At 30.1% G+C, this 12,500-nt stretch overlaps 1 protein-coding gene across 1 annotated transcript in view; it reads right to left on the bottom strand.

The window, feature by feature from the left end:
• The window catches only part of LOC137623498 (uncharacterized), a 13,582-nt gene that overhangs the window by 297 nt on the left and 785 nt on the right, over positions 1 to 12,500 (bottom strand). The gene's annotated exons all lie outside the window — the stretch shown is intronic.

The following is a 12,500-nucleotide window of genomic DNA, read 5'->3' as shown; positions in this document are numbered from 1 at the left end:
CAAAATGTATATGAGATCGGCCACATATAAATTTGATCAGCGATCGTTCCAGGAATACTGTGCTATGACTGGTGATGACAGTAAACTTAAAGGACATCCAAACTGACTCCACATCCCATTTTACAATAATGACTGTTACAGACACGTCTATGCCTATATAATCAAACATCAAAACTACCCAGCTGTGAACTATGCTCGAAGTCTTTAGTCATAGATTGTGAATCCTGGGATGTTAAAAGTGAAGGTGGTACAGATGTAAGACAGGTTACACCACATTTAAATAGGATATCGTGAGTTTAAGAACTTAATTTTTTAATAAGCTTTTGAAAAACTGTATGAAAAAAGAACCCAGTTGTTTTGGAGTCTCAGTAAATAAATCTTAATACTTTACTAGCTGTAAAACAGAAACAAATGGAGTTATGCACGGAATCTACTTGAATCAAACCTTATTTTGTAGCTTTTTTAGAAAAACCTATTAGTGTTTGCGTAATTACATGGTTTCATCATCATCATCATCTACGCTTTTAATTCAATACTTCTCCATTCATCATCTACTTCACGCTTCATAGTACTCGGCCATGTAGGCCTGTATCATCCAACTCTTCTAGTGCCTTGTGGAGCCCAGTTGAAAGTTTGGTGACCTATCTCTCTTGGGGAGTGCGAAGAGCATGACCAAACCATCTCCATCTACCCCTCACCATGATCTCATCCACATATGGCACTCGAGTAAGCTCTCTCGTAGTTTCATTTCTAATATAGTCCTGCCATTTCAATCCCAATATCCTTCATATGGCTTTGTTCTCAAATCTACTAAATCTATTGGAGATTGATTCATTATCATACCACGACTCTACTCTGAATGTCCATATAGTAACACCGATCTCACTAAACTGATATATAGTATGATTTTTATGTGTAATTTCAGGCGGTTTGGTTTCCAATTTTTACTTAAGCTAGCTATTATATGAGGGTTTTTTTTCAATCATTCACTAAATTCGAATTTTAAAGACCCTGTATTGGAGATCATAGTTCCTAGATACTTAAATGACTCAACCTCATTAATCCCTTATCCTTCCAATGATATTTTATCTTTCAAGCGACCAATACGCATTGTGGGATGTTAAATGCTCCCGAATGGACATCTTAAACGACCGTGGAGGTCCTGTAGAGAGTGACCAGATAAGCAGCCCTTAAAGTAAGTAATGTTGTAGGGACATTGAAATTAAACACTTCTGACACAAGAAGTAGGACTAGAGATAAAAATCAGAGGAGGCTAGACAGTAAAAAGGAAGAAATGAAGTATGAACAGAGTTCAAGAAGAAGGATATAAAGCAGGTGCAGCTGTAAGAGCTGAAGGAACGTTGCAGACAAACCCTTAAGTGGGGTTTACACGGCCGAACAGCTCGCCGAGCCCGGTTGTCGAACCTACTTGTAGAACGGCTCGAAGAGCTTTCAGGCAGTACATCGAGCCTCAGTGTGCCTCGTGCTAAAACAACGTCAACATGTCTCTCGACCTGGACGATTTGATTGCCATTGCTTTAGCAGCAGCACTAAGAAGGAAAAAAAAAGATCAAAAGAGAGAAATTTTCATATACCACTTTGCTTGTTGCTTTAAAATTAGAGCCAGATGACTGGCGCAATTATTTGCGTATGGATGAAGACACGTACATTGATCTACTGAATCGTGTCAGCTCTTTCATTACATATGAAAATACAACTATGAGGAAGGCCATAACTCCACATGAAAGACTGAGTGTCCGCAATTCCTTTGTTTCTGGCTACTTTAATGGAATAGTCTTTTGATTTAACTTTCCATAAAGCTGGATGAACTCGATATCCATGTATGAAATCAAGTACGACTTCCTTCTCATTCTTGCTTTCATTAATGGCAACCATTATTTATTTCTTTGATGATGTTTCCTCTAGCAGGTTTGAATAACAACTGAGGTTCAATGCTCGACACCCGTTCACACGTTCACACCGCTCGTCAAACAATGTAGCTCCGCCCACAAAAGTCAAGATGAGCCTGACTTTCATCGAGCCGCTCGACGAGCGCGCTCGACAACCAAATAGCCCGTTTACACGCTCGAACATCAATTCAAAAAGTTCTTCCCTCTGCTGAGTACATCTATTCTTTTTTTTTTCTTTTTTTTCTAACAGCAGTAAACTGCAAAACTCACGTCACTAAATATATTCCTGATCCACTATTCCAGCGCTATGGAAACTTCTTGAGGGAACAGCGTACTAAAATAAGTCAGACTTGTTTCTTCAGCATCTGTACACTTGACAAAGAAACAGTACAAGTGAATCTTTGTCAAGGAACAGTGCATTCCAAAACAAGTTTGACTTCTTCCCTCTGCTAAGTCCATATATTCTTTTTCTTTTTTCCTTTTTCTTCTGACAGCAGTAAACTGCAAAACTCACGTCACTAAACATATTCCTGATCCACTATTCCAGCACAATGGAAACTTCTTGAGGGAACAGCGTACTAAAAGAAGTCAGACTTGTTTCTTCAGCATCTGTACACTTGACAAAGAAACAGTACAAGTGAATCTTTTCCAAGGACCAGTGCATTCTAAAACAAGTGTGACTTTTTCCCTCTGCTGAGTTCATCTATTCTTTTTTTTTTTCTAACAGCAGTAAACTGCAAAACTCACGTCACTAAACATATTCCTGATCCACTATTCCAGCACAATGGAAGCTTCTTGAGGGAACAGCGTACTTAAAGAAGTCAGACTTGTTTCTTCAGCATCTGTACACTTGACAAAGAAACAGTACAAGTGAATCTTTTCCAAGGACCAGTGCATTCTAAAGCAAGTGTGACTTTTTCCCTCTGCTGAGTCCATCTATTCTTTTTTTTTTATCTTTTTTTCTAACAGTAGTAAACTGCAAAACTCACGTCACTAAACATATTCCTGATCCACTATTCCAGCACAATGGAAGCTTCTTGAGGGAACAGCGTACTAAAGTCAGACTTGTTTCTTCAGCAACTGTACACTTGACAAAGAAACAGTACAAGTTAATCTTTGTCAAGGAACAGTGCATTCCAAAACAAGTGTGACTTTTTCCCTCTGCTGAGTCCATCTACTCATTTTTTTTTTTTTTTTTTTTTTTGTTCTTTTTTTCTGACAGCAGTAAACTGCAAAACTCACGTCACTAAACATATTCCTGATCCACTATTCCAGCACAATGGAAACTTCTTGAGGGAACAGCGTACTAAAAGAAGTCAGACTTGTTTCTTCAGCAACTGTACACTTGACAAAGAAACAGTACAAGTGAATCTTTTCCAAGGACCAGTGCATTCTAAAACAAGTGTGACTTTTTCCCTCTGCTGAGTTCATCTATTCTTTTTTTTTTCTTTTCTTCTAACAGCACTAAACTGCAAAACTCACGTCACTAAACATATTCCTGATCCACTATTCCAGCACAATGGAAACTTCTTGAAGGAACAGCATACTAAAAGAAGTCAGACTTGTTTCTTCAGCATCTGTACACTTGACAAAGGAACAGTACAAGTGAATCTTTTCCAAGGACCAGTGCATTCTAAAGCAAGTGTGACTTTTTCCCTCTGCTGAGTTCATCTATTCTTTTTTTTTTTCTTTTTTTCTAACAGCAGTAAACTGCAAAACTTCCGTCACTAAACATATTCCTGATCCACTATTCCAGCACAATGGAAACTTCTTGAGGGAACAGAGTACTAAAAGAAGTCAGACTTGTTTCTTCAGCAACTGTACACTTGACAAAGAAACAGTACAAGTGAATCTTTTCCAAGGACCAGTGCATTCTAAAACAAGTGTGACTTTTTCCCTCTGCTGAGTTCATCTATTCTTTTTTTTTCTTTTTTTCTAACAGCAGTTAACTGCAAAACTCACGTCACTAAACATATTCCTGATCCACTATTCCAGCACAATGGAAACTTCTTGAGGGAACAGCGTACTAAAGTCAGACTTGTTTCTTCAGCAACTGTACACTTGACAAAGAAACAGTACAAGTGAATCTTTGTCAAGGAACAGTGCATTCCAAAACAAGTGTGACTTTTTCCCTCTGCTGAGTCCATCTACTCTTTTTTTTTATTATTTTTTTTCTAACAGCAGTAAACTGCAAAACTCACGTCACTAAACATATTCCTGATCCACTATTCCAGCAAAATGGAAACTTCTTGAGGGAACAGCGTACTTAAAGAAGTCAGACTTGTTTCTTCAGCATCTGTACACTTGACAAAGAAACAGTACAAGTGAATCTTTTCCAAGGACCAGTGCATTCTAAAGCAAGTGTGACTTTTTCCCTCTGCTGAGTCCATCTATTCTTTTTTTTTTTTTTCTAACAGCAGTAAACTGCAAAACTTCCGTCACTAAACATATTCCTGATCCACTATTCCAGCACAATGGAAGCTTCTTGAGGGAACAGCGTACTAAAAGAAGTCAGACTTGTTTCTTCAGCAACTGTACACTTGACAAAGAAACAGTACAAGTGAATCTTTGTCAAGGAACAGTGCATTCCAAAACAAGTGTGACTTTTTCCCTCTGCTGAGTCCATCTACTATTTTTTTTTTTCTTTTTTTTTCTGACAGCAGTAAACTGCAAAACTCACGTCACTAAACATATTCCTGATCCACTATTCCAGCACAATGGAAACTTCTTGAGGGAACAGCGTACTAAAATAAGTCAGACTTGTTTCTTCAGCATCTGTACACTTGACAAAGAAACAGTACAAGTGAATCTTTGTTAAGGACCAGTGCATTCTAAAGCAAGTGTGACTTTTTCCCTCTGCTGAGTCCATCTATTCTTTTTTTTTTCTTTTTTCTAACAGCAGTAAACTGCAAAACTCATGTCACTAAACATATTCCTGATCCACTATTCCAGCACAATGGAAACTTCTTGAGGGAACAGCGTACTAAAAGAGGTCAGACTTTTTTCTTCAGCATCTGTACACTTGACAAAGAAACAGTACAAGTGAATCTTTTCCAAGGACCAGTGCATTCTAAAGCAAGTGTGACTTTTTCCCTCTGCTGAGTCCATCTATTCTTTTTTTTTTTCTTTTTTCTAACAGCAGTAAACTGCAAAACTCATGTCACTAAACATATTCCTGATCCACTATTCCAGCACAATGGAAACTTCTTGAGGGAACAGCGTACTAAAAGAGGTCAGACTTTTTTCTTCAGCATCTGTACACTTGACAAAGAAACAGTACAAGTGAATCTTTTCCAAGGACCAGTGCATTCTAAAACAAGTGTGACTTTTTCATTCTGCTGAGTTCATCTATTCTTTTTTTATTTTTTTTTCTAACAGCAGTATACTGCAAAACTTCCGTCACTAAACATATTCCTGATCCACTATTCCAGCACAATGGAAGCTTCTTGAGGGAACAGCGTACTAAAAGAAGAAGTCAAACTTGTTTCTTCAGCATCTGTACACTTGACAAAGAAACAGTACAAGTGAATCTTTGTCAAGGAGCAGTGTATTCGAAAGCAAGTGTGACTTCTTCCCTCTGCTGAGACCATTTCTTCTTTTCTTTTTCTTTTTATTTCTGACAGCAGCAAACTGAAAAACTCAACTGAAACTTATGCTAGGTTTTTTTTTTTTTTTTTTTTTTTTTTTTTTTTTTTTTTTTTTTTTTTTTTTTTTTACAGCAGTAAACTGCAAAACTCAACTGAAACTTATACCAGGTTTTTTTTTTTTTTTTTTTTACAGCAGTAAACTGCAAAACTCAACTGAAACTTATACTAGGTTTTTTTTTTTATTATTTTTTTTTTAATAGCAGTAAACTGCAAAACTCAACTGAAACTTATACGTTTTTTTTTTTTTTTTTTTTTTTTTTTTTTTTTGTTTTTTTTCTTTTTAACAGCAGTAAACTGCAAAACTCAACTGAAACATATACTATGTTTTTTTTTTTTTTTTTTTTTTTTTTTTTTTTTTTTTTTTTTTTTTTTTTTTAACAGCAGTAAACTGCAAAACTTAACTGAAACTTATACTAGGTTCTTTTTTTTTTTTTTTTACAGCAGTAAACTGCAAAACTCAACTGAAACTTATACTAGGTTTTTTTTTTTTTACAGCAGTAAACTGCAAAGCTCAACTGAAACTTATTCTGTTTTTTTTATTTTTTTTTTTTACAGCAGCAAACTGCAAAACTCAACTGAAACTTATACTAGGTTTTTTTTTTTTTTTTTTTTTTTTTTTTTTTTTTTTTTTTTACAGCAGTAAACTGCAAAGCTCAACTGAAACTTATAGTTTTTTTTTTTTTTTTTTTTACAGCAGTAAACTGCAAAACTCAACTGAAACTTATACTAGGTTTTTTTTTTTTTTTTTTTTTAAAGCAGTAAACTGCAAAACTCAACTGAAACTTATACTAGGTTTTTTTTTTTTACAGCAGTAAACTGTAAAACTCAACTGAAACTTATACTATGTTTTTTTTTTTTTTTTTTTACAGCAGTAAACTGCAAAACTCAACTGAAACTTATACTGTTTTTTTTTTTTTTTTTTTTTTTACAGCAGTAAACTGCAAAACTCAACTGAAACTTATACTAAGTTTTTTTTTTTTTTAGCAGTAAACTGCAAAACTCAACTGAAACTAATACTAGGTTTTTTTTTTTTTTTTTTTTTTTTTTACAGCAGTAAACTGCAAAACTCAACTGAAACTTATACTTGGTTTTTTTTTTTTTTTTTTTTTTTTTTTTTTTTTTTTTTTTTATACAGCAGTAAACTGCAAAACTTAACTGAAACTTAAACTAGGTTCTTTTTCTTTATTATTTTATTGTTTTTTTACAGCAGTAAACTGCAAAACTCAACTGAAACTTATACTAGGTTTTTTTTTTTTTTTACAGCAGTAAACTGCAAAACTCAACTGAAACTTATACTAGGTTCTTTTTTTTTTGGTTTTATTGTCTTTTTTTTTACAGCAGTAAACTGCAAAACTCAACTGAAACTTATACTAGGTTTTTTTTTTTTTTTTTTTTTTTTTTTTTTTTTTTTTTTACAGCAGTAAACTGCAAAGCTCAACTGAAACTTATAGTTTTTTTTTTTTTTTTTTTTTTTTTTTTTTTTTTTTTTTTTTTACAGCAGTAAACTGCAAAACTCAACTGAAACTTATACTAGGTTTTTTTTTTTTTATAGCAGTAAACTGCAAAACTCAACTGAAACTTATACTAGGTTTTTTTTTTTTTACAGCAGTAAACTGCAAAACTCAACTGAAACTTATACTAGGTTTTTTTTTTTTTTTTTACAGCAATAAACTGCAAAACTCAACTGAAACTTATACTAGGTTTTTTTTTTTTTTTACAGCAGTAAACTGCAAAACTCAACTGAAACTTATACTAGGTTTTTTTTTTTTTTTTTTTTTTTTTTTTTTTTTTTTTTTTTTTTTTTAACAGCAGTAAAATGCAAAACTTAACTGAAACTTATACTAGGTTTTTTTTTTTTTTTTTTTTTTTTTTTATACAGCAGTAAACTGCAAAACTTAACTGAAACTTAAACTAGGTTCTTTTTCTTTATTATTTTATTGTTTTTTTACAGCAGTAAACTGCAAAACTCAACTGAAACTTATACTAGGTTTTTTTTTTTTTTACAGCAGTAAACTGCAAAACTCAACTGAAACTTATACTAGGTTTTTTTTTTTTTTTTTACAGCAGTAAACTGCAAAACTCAACTGAAACTTATACTAGGTTTTTTTTTTTTTTTTTTTTTTTAACAGCAGTAAAATGCAAAACTTAACTGAAACTTATACTAGGTTTTTTTTTTTTTTTTTTTTTTTTTTTTTTTTTTTTTTTTTTTTTTTTTTTTTTAACAGCAGTAAACTGCAAAACTTAACTGAAACTTATAGCATTTTTTTTATTTTTACAGCAGTAAACTGCAAAACTCAACTGAAACTTATACTAGGTTTTTTTTTTTTTACAGCAGTAAACTGCAAAGCTCAACTGAAACTTATTTTTTTTTTTTTTTTTTTACAGCAGCAAACTGCAAAACTCAACTGAAACTTATACTAGGTTTTTTTTTTTTTTTTTTTTTTTTTTTTTTACAGCAGTAAACTGCAAAGCTCAACTGAAACTTATAGTTTTTTTTTTTTTTTTTTTTTTTTTTTTAAAGCAGTAAACTGCAAAACTTAACTGAAACTCATACTAGGTTTTTTTTTTTTTTTTACAGCAGTAAACTGCAAAACTCAACTGAAACTTATACTGTTTGTTTTTTTTTTTTTTTTTTTTTTACAGCAGTAAACTGCAAAACTCAACTGAAACTTATACTAAGTTTTTTTTTTTAGCAGTAAACTGCAAAACTCAACTGAAACTTATACTAGGTTTTTTTTTTTTTTTCTTTACAGCAGTAAACTGCAAAACTCAACTGAAACTTATACTTGGTTTTTTTTTTTTTTTTTTTTTTTTTTTTTTTTTTTTTTTTTTTCAGCAGTAAACTGCAAAACTCAACTGAAACTTAAACTAGGTTCTTTTTTTTTTATTTTATTGTTTTTTTTACAGCAGTAAACAGCAAAACTCAACTGAAACTTATACTAGGTTTTTTTTTTTTTACAGCAGTAAACTGCAAAACTCAACTGAAACTTATACTAGGTTCTTTTTTTTTTTACAGCAGTAAACTGCAAAACTCAACTGAAACTTATACTGTTTTTTTTTTTTTTTTTTTTTTTTTTTACAGCAGTAAACTGCAAAACTCAACTGAAACTTATACTTGGTTTTTTTTTTTTTTTTTTTTTTATTTTTTTTTTTTTTTTTATACAGCAGTAAACTGCAAAACTTAACTGAAACTTAAACTAGGTTCTTTTTCTTTATTATTTTATTGTTTTTTTACAGCAGTAAACTGCAAAACTCAACTGAAACTTATACTAGGTTTTTTTTTTTTTTTTACAGCAGTAAACTGCAAAACTCAACTGAAACTTATACTAGGTTCTTTTTTTTTTGGTTTTATTGTTTTTTTTTTTACAGCAGTAAACTGCAAAACTCAACTGAAACTTATACTAGGTTTTTTTTTTTTTTTTTTTTTTTTTTTTTTTTTTTTTTTTTTTTTTTTTTTTTTTTTTTTTTTACAGCAGTAAACTGCAAAGCTCAACTGAAACTTATACTAGGTTTTTTTTTTTTTTTATAGCAGTAAACTGCAAAACTCAACTGAAACTTATACTAGGTTTTTTTTTTTTTTTTTTTTTTTTACAGCAGTAAACTGCAAAACTCAACTGAAACTTATACTAGGTTTTTTTTTTTTTTATAGCAGTAAACTGCAAAACTCAACTGAAACTTATACTAGGTTTTTTTTTTTTACAGCAGTAAACTGCAAAACTCAACTGAAACTTATACTAGGTTTTTTTTTTTTTTTTTTTTTACAGCAGTAAACTGCAAAACTCAACTGAAACTTATACTAGGTTTTTTTTTTTTTTTTTTTTTTTTTTTTTTTTTTTTTTAACAGCAGTAAAATGCAAAACTTAACTGAAACTTATACTAGGTTTTTTTTTTTTTTTTTTTTTTTTTTAACAGCAGTAAACTGCAAAACTTAACTGAAACTTATAGCATTTTTTTTTATTTTTACAGCAGTAAACTGCAAAACTCAACTGAAACTTATACTAGGTTTTTTTTTTTACAGCAGTAAACTGCAAAGCTCAACTGAAACTTATTTTTTTTTTTTTTTTTTTTTTTTTTACAGCAGCAAACTGCAAAACTCAACTGAAACTTATACTAGGTTTTTTTTTTTTTTTTTTACAGCAGTAAACTGCAAAGCTCAACTGAAACTTATAGTTTTTTTTTTTTTTTTTTTTTTTTAAAGCAGTAAACTGCAAAACTCAACTGAAACTCATACTAGGTTTTTTTTTTTACAGCAGTAAACTGCAAAACTCAACTGAAACTTATACTAAGCTTTTTTTTTAGCAGTAAACTGCAAAACTCAACTGAAACTTATACTAGGTTTTTTTATTTTTTTTTTGTTTTTTACAGCAGTAAACTGCAAAACTCAACTGAAACTTATACTTGTTTTTTTTTTTTTTTTTTTTTTTTTTTTTTTTTTTTTACAGCAGTAAACTGCAAAACTCAACTGAAACTTAAACTAGGTTCTTTTTTTTTTATTTTATTGTTTTTTTACAGCAGTAAACTGCAAAACTCAACTGAAACTTATACTAGGTTTTTTTTTTTTTACAGCAGTAAACTGCAAAACTCAACTGAAACTTATACTAGGTTCTTTATTTTTTTGGTTTTATTGTTTTTTTTTACAGCAGTAAACTGCAAAACTCCACTGAAACTTATACTAGGTTTTTTTTTTTTTTTTTTTTTAACAGCAGTAAACTGCAAAGCTCAACTGAAACTTATACTGTTTTTTTTTTTTTTTTTTTTTTTTACAGCAGTAAACTGCAAAACTCAACTGAAACTTATACTAGGTTTTTTTTATAGCAGTAAACTGCAAAACTCAACTGAAACTTATACTAGGTTTTTTTTTTTTTTTTTTTTTTACAGCAGTAAACTGCAAAACTCAACTGAAACTTATAGTAGGTTTTTTTTTTTTTTTTTTTTTTTTTTTACAGCAGTAAACTGCAAAACTCAACTGAAACTTATACTAGGTTTTTTTTTTATTTTTTTTACAGCAGTAAACTGCAAAACTCAACTGAAACTTATACTAGGTTCTTTTTTTTGGTTTTATTGTTTTTTTTACAGCAGTAAACTGCAAAACTCAACTGAAACTTATACTAGGTTTTTTTTTTTTTTTTTTTACAGCAGTAAACTGCAAAGCTCAACTGAAACTTATACTGTTTTTTTTTCTGTTTTTTTTACAGCAGTAAACTGCAAAACTCAACTGAAACTTATACTAGGTTTTTTTTTTTTTTAATAGCAGTAAACTGCAAAACTCAACTGAAACTTATACTAGGTTTTTTTTTTTTATTTTTACAGCAGTAAACTGCAAAACTCAACTGAAACTTATACTAGGTTTTTTTTTTTTACAGCAGTAAACTGCAAAACTCAACTGAAACTTATACTAGGTTCTTTTTTTTTTTGTTTTATTGTTTTTTTTTTTACAGCAGTAAACTGCAAAACTCAACTGAAACTTATACTAGGTTTTTTTTTTTTTTTTTTTTTTTTTTACAGCAGTAAACTGCAAAACTCAACTGAAACTTATACTAGTTTTTTTTTTTTTTTTTTTTACAGCAGTAAACTGCAAAACTCAACTGAAACTTAAACTAGGTTCTTTTTTTTGGTTTTATTGTTTTTTTTACAGCAGTAAACTGCAAAACTCAACTGAAACTTATACTAGTTTTTTTTTTTTTTACAGCAGTAAACTGCAAAACTCAACTGAAACTTATACTAGGTTCTTTTTTTTTTGGTTTTATTGTTTTTTTTTTACAGCAGTAAACTGCAAAACTCAACTGAAACTTATACTAGGTTTTTTTTTTTTTTTTTTTTTTTTTTTTTTTACCGCAGTAAACTGCAAAACTCAACTGAAACTTAAACTAGGGTTTTTTTTTTCACAGCAGTAAACTGCAAAACTCAACTGAAACTTATACTAGGTTCTTTTTTTTTTGGGTTTTATTGTTTTTTTTTACAGCAGTAAACTGCAAAACTCAACTGAAACTTATACTAGGTTTTTTTTTTTTTTTTTTTTTTACAGCAGTAAACTGCAAAACTCAACTGAAACTTATACTTGGTTTTTTTTTTTTTTACAGCAGTAAACTGCAAAACTCAACTGAAACTTATACTAGGTTTTTTTTTTTTCTTTTTTTTACAGCAGTAAACTGCAAAACTCAACTGAAACTTAAACTAGGTTTTTTTTTTTTTTGGTTTTATTGTTTTTTTTACAGCAGTAAACTGCAAAACTCAACTGAAACTTATACTAGGTTTTTTTTTTTTTTTTTTTACAGCAGTAAACTGCGAAACTCAACTGAAACTTATACTAGGTTCTTTTTTTTTATTGTTTTATTTTACAGCAGTAAACTGCAAAACTCAATTGAAACTTAAACTAGGGTTTTTTTTTTTATAGCAGTAAACTGCAAAACTTAACTAACTTATACTAGGTTTTTTTTTTTGTCTTTTTTTTTTACAGCAGTAAACTGCAAAACTCTACTGAAACTTATACTAGGTTCTTTTTTTTTTGTTTTATTTTTTTTTACAGCAGTAAACTGCAAAACTCAACTGAAACTTATACTAGGTTTTTTTTTTTTTTTTTTTTTTTTTTTTTTTTTTTTTTTTTTTTTTTTTTTTTTTTTTTTTACAGCAGTAAACTGCAAAACTCAACTGAAACTTATACTAGGTTCTTTTTTTTTTTTTTGTCACATCACATTCAGATTCAAGTTTCCTCTTTTCCTTCAGAGTTTCAACTTCCCGTTTCAAATTATTAACTTGTTCCGTTTCCTCACTCAGTGCTTTCTTGCTTTGCTCATTTTCCTCTTTGAGAATTTTCACCAAATTTTCATGTTCCTTCATTCTAAGGTCTTTTCCGACGCATTCAGATTCAAGTTTCTTCTTTTCTTCCTTCAGAGTTTCAACTTCAAGTTTCAAATTATTAACTTGTTCCGTTTCCTCACTCAGT

The sequence above is a fragment of the Palaemon carinicauda genome, chromosome 30 (genome assembly GCF_036898095.1).
Source record: "Palaemon carinicauda isolate YSFRI2023 chromosome 30, ASM3689809v2, whole genome shotgun sequence".
In the NCBI taxonomy this organism is placed as follows: Eukaryota; Metazoa; Arthropoda; class Malacostraca; order Decapoda; family Palaemonidae; genus Palaemon; species Palaemon carinicauda.
This window is presented reverse-complemented; position numbering and strand designations above follow the sequence as displayed.